Genomic DNA, 9,539 nt, shown 5'->3' on the forward strand with positions numbered 1-9,539 from the left:
AAGAATGTTGTTTGTGACATGTGAAACTTAATATGAGGTTCAAATTTTAGGTCTGTAAGTGAAGGGTTTTTTGTTGGTCTGTTTGTTTTAAAGTAGGCTCCACGCCCAAGCCCAAGGTGGGGCTTGAACTCAGCGGCCCTGAGTCGGATGCTCTACCAAAGGAGCCAGCCAGGCACCCCAGTAAGTGAAGGTTTTTTTTTTTTTTTAACACAGCTGACTTTTTGTTTGCATATTGTCTATGACTAATTGCTACAACAGCAGCAGCCTATGTTTTGCTATCCGTGTATAGAAAAGGTTTACCCACTCCTACCCTACCCCTTACCCTGGAGATGGCTTCAGAGGGAGGCTGGGGACCCAAACTCAGAGTCCCCTCGGGGTCCTTCTCCTGGCCTTCTCGGACCCTTGGCTGCTATTGACCTTAGCAGATCCCTTTCCATCCTAGCAGGAGCGTGTTATGGTATTCATGCATTCATTCCACAAACAGATCTGGAGCACCTGCTGTGTACCAGGCACTGGTCTAGGCAGAAGTTACAAAGCAGATGTGATCCTTATCTACAGATATCAAGAGTCACCTAGCTATTCCTAAATACAAACAGTACAGAGTGCTGTGAACAGGGTGTATGGAAGTTGGAGAGCATTTGACAAGGGAGCCAGGTTAATCTGGCCATCAGGGAGATCTTCCTAGAAAAGGTGATGGTAACATTTGAGGTCTGAAAAGTTAGTGGGGTTCTAGATTATAGGTATCCCCTTTTAGACCTACCTACCAATTTCAATTCCTTTTCCTTTCCTAGGAGTCTAGATCTTGACTCAGATGAGATCCCTGACTTAGGAAGAGGGGTGTAACTAGAGAGAGGCGAGACATTCCCCTCTCCATCAAGAGTTGAAGTATTGAGTCAGGCACAGAAGGGAGGCAGTCACTTTTTTTTTTTTTAATGATTGCATGGTACCTTTATGTAATAATTACAACAGTTTATTCATTATGTTATTGAATGTAATTGATTCATTTGTAAACATTCAGCAAATACTTACCAAACATCTGCTATGTGCCAGGCACTGTTCTAGGTCTTAGGGATACAGCCGTAAACAAGACAGATAAAAATCCCTGCCCTGGTGGAGCTTCTGACATTCTAGTACAGGAGGCAGTAAATAATGTATTGGATGTGTTAAGTGGTGACCATCACCATGGAGAAAAATAAAGCAGGAGCAGGTGGCAGACCATTTGAAATAGGGAGATAAAAGAAGGCCTTCCTGAGAAGGTAACAGTTTGAGCAGAGAGCTGAGGATCTGTGTGGGTGTCTGGGGGGAAGCATGCATTGATGGAACATCAAGACGCCTGCCATAAAATTCGAATCAATAGCATTCTCAAGTCATGAAATTCTAAGTAATAGAATTCTGGGGCTAATCAATACTTCTCTGGTGCCATAAAATTCTAATCAATAGCATTCTCTGGTTGTGAAATTCTAACTAATAAAACTCTGAAGCCATGAAATTCTAATCAATTAGGAAATCTCCCCAGGGTGCCTGGCTGGCTCAGTCAGCATAACATGTGACCCATGAGCTTGGGGTCCTGAGTTCAATCCCCACGTTGGGTGTAGGGCTTACTTAAAAATCAATCATTCAGGGGGCGCCTGGGTGGCGCAGTCGGTTAAGCGTCCGACTTCAGCCAGGTCACGATCTCGCGGTCTGTGAGTTCGAGCCCCGCGTCGGGCTCTGGGCTGATGGCTCAGAGCCTGGAGCCTGTTTCCGATTCTGTGTCTCCTTCTCTCTCTGCCCCTCCCCCGTTCATGCTCTGTCTCTCTCTGTCCCAAAAATAAATAAACGTTGAAAAAAAAAATTAAAAAAAAAAATCAATCATTCAGTCTGGAAACCTACACGTGAAAGCAGCTGGGGAGCAAAAATCTCGGTGATCAGTGGGAGTTAACCGAGTGAAGGGAGGAATAATGCCTAGGAGGAGGGAACAAATAGCATGTACAAGGGTCCTGTGGCAGGAAGGTAGAGAGGTTGGGAGCTGGAACCTGCTCCTTACCCAGCCAATTGGTAAGACAAACAGTCACAAAGGTATGTGTCTCTACCTTTGAGCCATGACATCAGAGTTTCAGCAGCAGGGAAGCTGGTAAAAATAACATGCATAGATGCAATTTGTAATCTCAGGGTCCTGAGTTCAAGCCCCACATTAGCCATGGAGCTTACTTAAAAATAATAAATAAATACCTTTATGATAATTTGATATTGCTATGATATCCAAGCATGTGACTATTTTTCAATAATTCATTTCATATATATTTTACAAAAAGTGTCATGCCCATGTTGTATCGTGTTTGTCGGATGACTTTGTATTGTACTTTATTTTGTGTGACTTGTATGAAGCCAAGTTAAACGCATAGTGAAATGTCATTGAATTTGAAATACTGAACCTGCTTTACAATTATGTTAATCTTGTTTTACGATCGAATAAAGCTGACATTGTGGAAACACAACTTGTGTACGGCCTTCAGAGTCTCAGCTCCATACTTCTTGGCTCCTATTCTGTCCTCTCGTCTTTTCTTCTCCCCTGCATCTGCACAAATTGAGGCTCTAAAAGGGTTTAACTTTTCTCAAAGCCCCCCAGGAAGCATCTGGCAGGGTAAAGTCTAGGTTACCAAGTCTCTTCATTCTTTAGTTTCTACCACCTGGCAGCTGTGTGACCTTGAGCAAGTTCCTTAACCTCTCTGAGCTTGGTTTGTCCCTTTTTCAAAATGGAAAGAAATCAATCTTACCTCAGCATTCTTAAGTTAAATGAATGAGACAATGTGTGTTTAGCATACTGACAAGCTCTCAAGGTCAGCTAAGCTCTCAAGGTTAGCTATTGCTGTTGTTGCTCTCTTGTTACTGTAATTAGTTTAACTATAATAATGATTATTATTCATAATTATTCCAGCCCAGGCCTCTTTCCCCTGCCTTTAAAGAATGGTTTGTGTCCTGAGGCCTGACTCCAAAACATAGGCTGGTTTCTATCCCCCTCTCTGAATGCCAGAAGTCTAAGCTGATTACTGGAAAGAGGAGGTGATAAAAGGGCAGGGCACACACAGGAACGAGTGCTGGGAATCTGGAGGCCAGAATGACCAGAGCCACCTCTTTTTTTTTTTTTTTTTTAAGATGTGATTTTATTTTATAACTTTATTTTTTATTTTATTTTTAATGAGAGAGAGAGTGTGCGCTCAAATGGAGGGAGAGGCACAAAGAGAGAGAGAAAGAATCCCAAGCAGACTCCACACTTACAAGGGACTCTATCCCATGACCCTGGGATCATGACCTGAGCCGAAATCAAGAGTTGATGCTCTGGGAATGCAAGCTGGTGCAGCCACTCTGGAAAACAGTATGGAGGTTCCTCAAAAAACTAAAAATAGAACTACCCTACGACCCAGCAATTGAACTACTAGGCATTTATCCACAGGATACAGGTGTGCTGTTTTGAAGGGACACATGCACCCCCATGTTTATAGCAGCAAGATCAACAATAGCCAAAGTATGGAAAGAGCCCAAATGTCCATCGATGGATGAATGGATAAAGAAGATGTGGTATATATATATACAATGGAGTATTACTTGGCCATCAAAAAGAATGAAATCTTGCCATTTGCAACTATGTGGATGGAACTGGAGGGTATTATGCTAAGTGAAATTAGAGAAAGACAAAAATCAGATGACTTCACTCATATGAGGACTTTAAGAGACAAAACAGATGAACATAAGGGGAGGGAAACAAAAATCATATAAAAACAGGGAGGGGGACAAAACAGAAGAGACTCATAAATATGGAGAACAAACTGAGGGTTATGGGAGGGGTTGGGGGAAAGGGGATGGGCTAAATGGGTAAGGGGCACTAAGGAATCTACTCCTGAAATGATTGTTGCACTATATGCTAATTTGGATGTAAATTTTAAAAAATAAAAAATAAAGTTAAAAAAGAGTTGACGCTCAACCTACTGAATCACCCATGCGCCCCTAAAGATTTTTTTATCGTTAAGTGATCTCTACATGCAACGTGGGGCTTGAACTCACAACCCTGAGATCAAGAGTAGCACGCTCCACCTACTGAGCCAGCCAGGCAACCAGGCATCTCTTCTTCTTTTTTCTTTTAATTGTAAATTCAGTTTCATTAACATACAGTGTTATATTAGTTTCAGGTGTACAATAGAGTGATTTCAACAATTCTATACATTACTCAGTGCTCATCAACGATATGGTATAGGTATTCTTAATCCTCTTCTCCTGTTTCGCCCACCCCCCACCCGCCTCCCTTCCAGGGCCACCCCTTGGTATGTGTATACGTGTGGGCTGACTTAGCTCTTTCCGGGACCCACAAGCAAGTGTGAATGCCTGGTGACTGAGTAAGAGCCTACCTGGCTTGGGGCTGGTTGGTCCCGAGAGGAGGCTTTGGGGGTCCCAGGAGACCAAGATGAAGCTCACACAGCTGTAGAAACATCTGCAGCCTGGGAAGAAGGTGCCACTGGTGAAGCTCAGAGATAGTGTAGAAACTGTGGCCCTGCGAGCCCCCCACACAATGCCAGAAGGACCTGTAGCAGGTCAGACTCCAAGTAATGTGGGAGGCCCCTCCCTGGGCTGTGCCCACAGCTTGGAGGGAGAAAGAAACACAAGGAAGGACAGCCGAAAAGTGGTCTGAGGAACTCCTTTATTCCCTGGGAGGCAGAGGGTGCCAAGAATGTGCACTGGCTTCGAGTCCTAATGTGTTGTGGTTTCGAATTCTGAGTCCTCTGCACGTGGATGTGGATGGGGAGTTCCAGCTCTGTAGCCAGACAGACGAAACACCAATATTTGGCCAGCATTATTAGCTTTGTGACTTTGGGCAAAAGCCCTGACTTATCTGAGACTCCATTTTCAAATCAGTGAGCAGGATGTATACCTACTCACTAGGGTGTGAGGACCCCAAGGGTAGTGTGGTAGTCCCAGCACATGGCAGGTGCTCATCAAATCTTAGTTATTGTTATTATGGAGTTACTCAGACTTTCTGATCTGCAGTGTCCTAATCTATTGAACTGTTGGGATCAAGATAAGGTCACATAGAAGGTAGTGAATGGTAGGGGCCTAGAGTTTCAGCTCTGGGGAAAGATCCCAGTTCTGCCTTGTGTGACCACGGGCAGGTTCCTGGACACTCTGAGCCTCTACTTCCTTTTTTGCATAACGGGTAGGGCTTTAAAATTTGGAAACGCGTCGTCCTCAGTGGAGGGTTAGTGGGCTTCCATTGTCTTCATCCAGATGCTGCTCCCTGACTTGTGTAGGCTGACCGGTTGACCTTCTGACCAAATTTTTTTCTTTGCACAAACATCTGAAAAATGGTTATTTCCTTAATTCTGGGAATGAGATTATTCCTCCTCCCTTTTCTTGGGTGGCAAAATTGGGGGTTCAGACAGATGAAGGGACTTGTCTAATGCCACACAGACTTAACTCCTGGATCATGGACCTGAGCCTGACCTTCCTTTCTTCCTTTAGCTCTGGAAATGTTTTCTTTTTTTAATTTAATTTGATTTTTTATTTAAATTCTAGTTAGTTAACATACAGTGTAATTATTGTTTTCAGGAGTGGAATGTAGTGATTCATCACTTACATATAACACCCAGTGCTCACCACGTCAGTCAAGTGCCCTTCTTTTTTTTTTAATTTTTTTTTTTCAACGTTTATTTATTTTTGAGACAGAGAGAAACACAGCATGAACGGGGGAGGGGCAGAGAGAGAGGGAGACACAGAATCGGAAGCAGGCTCCAGGCTCTGAGCCATCAGCCCAGAGCCCGATGCGGGGCTCGAACTCGCGAACCGGGAGATCGTGACCTGAGCTGAAGTCGGACGCCCAACCGACTGAGCCACCCAGGTGCCCCAGTCAAGTGCCCTTCTTAATACCCATCACCCATTTAGCCCATCCCCCACTCACCTCCCTCCATCAACACTGTTCTTATCATAGAGTCTCTTATGGTTTGTTTCCCTCTCTCTTTTTTCCCCCTTCCCATATGTTCGTCTGTTTTGTTTCTTAAATTCCATTTATTTTTCTAAATACAGAAAATCATATAAGATTATTTGCATTAAGGAATTAGCATTAAAAAAAAAAAAAAAACCACTTCACACACCCATAAGGATGGCTATTACCCGCTCCAAACAGAAACTAACAAGTGTTGCTAGGGATGTGGAATTAAAACCCTCGAGCACTGCTGATGGGAATATAAAATGGTACTATGGAAAACGGTATGGCAATTTTTCAAAAAAATTAAATGTCGAATTACCACATGATCCAGCAATTTCACTTCCAGATATATATTCAAAAGAATTAAAAGTAGGAACTCTGGGGTGCCTGGCTGGCTCAGTCAGTAGAGTATGGGACTCTTGATCTTTTAGGTCATGAGCCCGAGCCCCATATTGGGCATGGAAATTACTTAAAAACAACAAAAGTATGGGGCACATGGGTAACTCGGTCGATCGGGCATCAAGCTCTTGATTTCAGCTCAGGGTACGAGCTCACAGTTTGTGAGATCAAGCCTTGCGTCAGGCTCTGTGCTGACAGCTTGGAGCCTGCTTGGGATTCTCTCTCTCTCTCTCTCTCTCTCTCTCTCTCTCTGCCTACCCCTCCTCTCCTTGTGCTCTCTCTCTCTAAATAAATAGATAAGTTAAAAAAAAAAAAAAAAGGAAGTGAAAAACAATTTTAGGAAATTAAAAAAAAATCCTCTGGGTACCTATTTCCCCAAATAATCAAATACTGTCCTACCATTTTATTTTTTTTTATTTATTTTTTTAAAAAAAATTTTTTTTTTCAACGTTTATTTATTTCTGGGACAGAGAGAGACAGAGCATGAATGGGGGAGGCGCAGAGAGAGAGGGAGACACAGAATCGGAAACAGGCTCCAGGCTCTGAGCCATCAGCCCAGAGCCCGACGCGGGGCTCGAACTCACGGACCGCGAGATCGTGACCTGGCTGAAGTCGGACGCTTAACCGACTGCGCCACCCAGGGGCCCCTGTCCTACCATTTTAATCAAGTTACTTCAGATCTTTTTTGTTTTCCTTTTCAACAAAAATGGTAAAACATGGCTTCAAGTGAAACCTTCTCTTTACTCCTCCTCTATCCCACTGCTTTTCCTGCCTCCCCATAGGGGAGTTTGGTGGTTTTCACAAAAGCTTCAGATTTTGAGTTTCCATAAATCCCATGAATGTTTTTACACTTGCACTCGTTTTTATGAGTGTACTTACATTGCACTACAGTCCTATATAATATTATTCGTGTGTTTTAAAAACATCACATATTTCATCATATTTTTCCCACATCTTCCTGCAAATTGATTTTTTTCCCACTTAACCTTATGTTTGCAAGATCCGTCCATTTTGAGTTAATTCCCTTTACCTGCTACAGAGTTTTCCATTGTATAAACAGACCACATTTCATTTGTTTGTTGTCAAAGAGAGGTATTTGCCAAGGTGAGCAAACTGTTTGCCCAAACAAATCCGTTTGCAATAATTTCCTGGGGCAAATAGTAAAGTTATTTATTGGTTTACAGTCCTATCTTTCCAGGCAAGAATTTCCTGGAACAGATCGTCAAGTCATGTTGATATCGGGGGCTTCGTTTCTCGGTCCCTGTCAGTTGAGTAACGTTGAGGAAGGTTGTCTAGGTTCTTGTATTTATCCAGTCCCCGATTGCTGGGCATTTAGGTTATTGCAAGTATTTTGTTATCACATCCAGTGCTGCAATGACACCTTAAGCACGTTGTGAGAGTTTCTCTGGGGTCCCCACACAGAAGCGCAATTGGTAGCTAGCAAGATGTGAGCATCCTCAATTTTCCTAGAGTCTGATGTTCTCTCTAGCCCATCTCCGTAACTCCCAGAAGAGGAAAATCTCCCTCCACAGCCACCAGAACAGACGGCAGGAACTGCCAGGGCTTTGCCCACACCGGCTGCGTGCCCACCCGCCTGCCTTCCCTTGTTCTGGCAGATTAACGGTGACCTGTGACCCTGACAGGCTGGCCACACTCCCGGCCAATTTCAGCCTGTCGAAAGGAGTCCCCAGGGGTGGTTAGGGCTTGGGGATGTGTTGGCCAGATGGGCCTGGGAGGTCTTGGGTTGGCTTATCCCAGGAGGCAGAGCAGGTGGGCAGCCTTCAGCACCCCCACCCCCATTTCCCCATCATGCATCACTGGGCTGGAGCTGGAGCCAGATGGTGGGGATGGGGCAGCCTTGCAGCTTCTGGCCGGACAAAGGAGCCTCTGTACTGCTCCCCTACCCTGACTGGTGTGGCTGGCCTAGTCTGACTGCCAATCACTCTCAGCCCTGGCCTGCCTTGCCCTGGGCAGCCTTTCTGCCTAGAAGTTCCCTTCCCCCATCCCATTTGTGGGGGAAGTTTCCCAAGCAATGTTTCTGGAGAGCCTTGGACTTGGAAACCCACTCATTGTCCACCTGAGAGTGGGCAGGTATGACCAAGGCAGTGTTGCCTCGTGGTTATGCCAGGTCACAGATTCAAATGCACTAATAAGATCAAGTGCAACGGGCCAGGTAGGGATTATGGCAAATTGGTGCCTGGCACTCAGTGAGCCCTCGTCAATGGTCCCTGCCACTGTTACAACGGGGGAACTGAAGCTTGAAGAGGAGGGTGCTTGCAGAAGAGTCTCATGGTTAGGGGAATAGACTTGGGAGTCAGGCCTCACCCCAATTAATTCCAGATCTGCTGCTGAGAGTGAGTTCTTGGGATCACTGAAGCTCTCATTCCTCATCTGAAACGGGGCTAATTAAATCTTTATCAGAGAAAACCGTCCTGAGGGAGAGGTAAGATAATACCTGGAAAGCATCTGGTACAGAGTTAGCCCCCAGGACATATAAGCTAATCTCATTATTATCCTGGGATCCAGAAAGAGGGTGCAGACACTGCTAGAGACAGGAAGTCCTCAGAGTGAGGAGAGGAGGAACATAGGGCATCTGTAGTTGACTGGTTCACCTGAGATCCACCTGAGGACTTCCCCAGGTACCATGTGTAACCTTCTTGACCAGGACTCTGTTTCCTTATCTGTAAGATGGGTTAAATGACAGTAGTGACCTCATAGGCTGTAAGGTTTAAGTCAGTTTTCACCTGGAGAGCTTATGGACCGTAGTCAATCAGTATTAGTCATTACTGGGAGGCAAGGAGTCATCTCTGACTCCCCTCATCCAGGCTAGGGTTTGGAAGGTCTCCAAGTCAGATCTGTCTTGGGGCATAGCAAAGGGGAGGAAGGAGGAAAGGCAGGCCTGGGGATCCAGGGGCCCTGGGCTCCCTTCTGGGTGCTGCCTCTATTTTGGTGGGTGACTCTAGGTTTCTGGAGAGTGGATGATTTGACCCCCACTGTTCCTCAGGAGTCTGGTTCCAGGGTTCTCTGACCTGGGCAAGCGCATGAGGGAGGGAAGATGGGTGGGGAGGGAGCTAGCAGGGGCTAGCCACAGAGATGCAGCCAGACCGGCCCTGATGGCCAGGCTGCCTCCAGGAATCCCTCCCCACACACGGGGTCCAGGCAGGTTCCAACTGGGTCCCTGATGCCA

Source organism: Prionailurus bengalensis, chromosome A3 (genome assembly GCF_016509475.1).
Source record: "Prionailurus bengalensis isolate Pbe53 chromosome A3, Fcat_Pben_1.1_paternal_pri, whole genome shotgun sequence".
NCBI classification, from domain to species: Eukaryota; Metazoa; Chordata; class Mammalia; order Carnivora; family Felidae; genus Prionailurus; species Prionailurus bengalensis.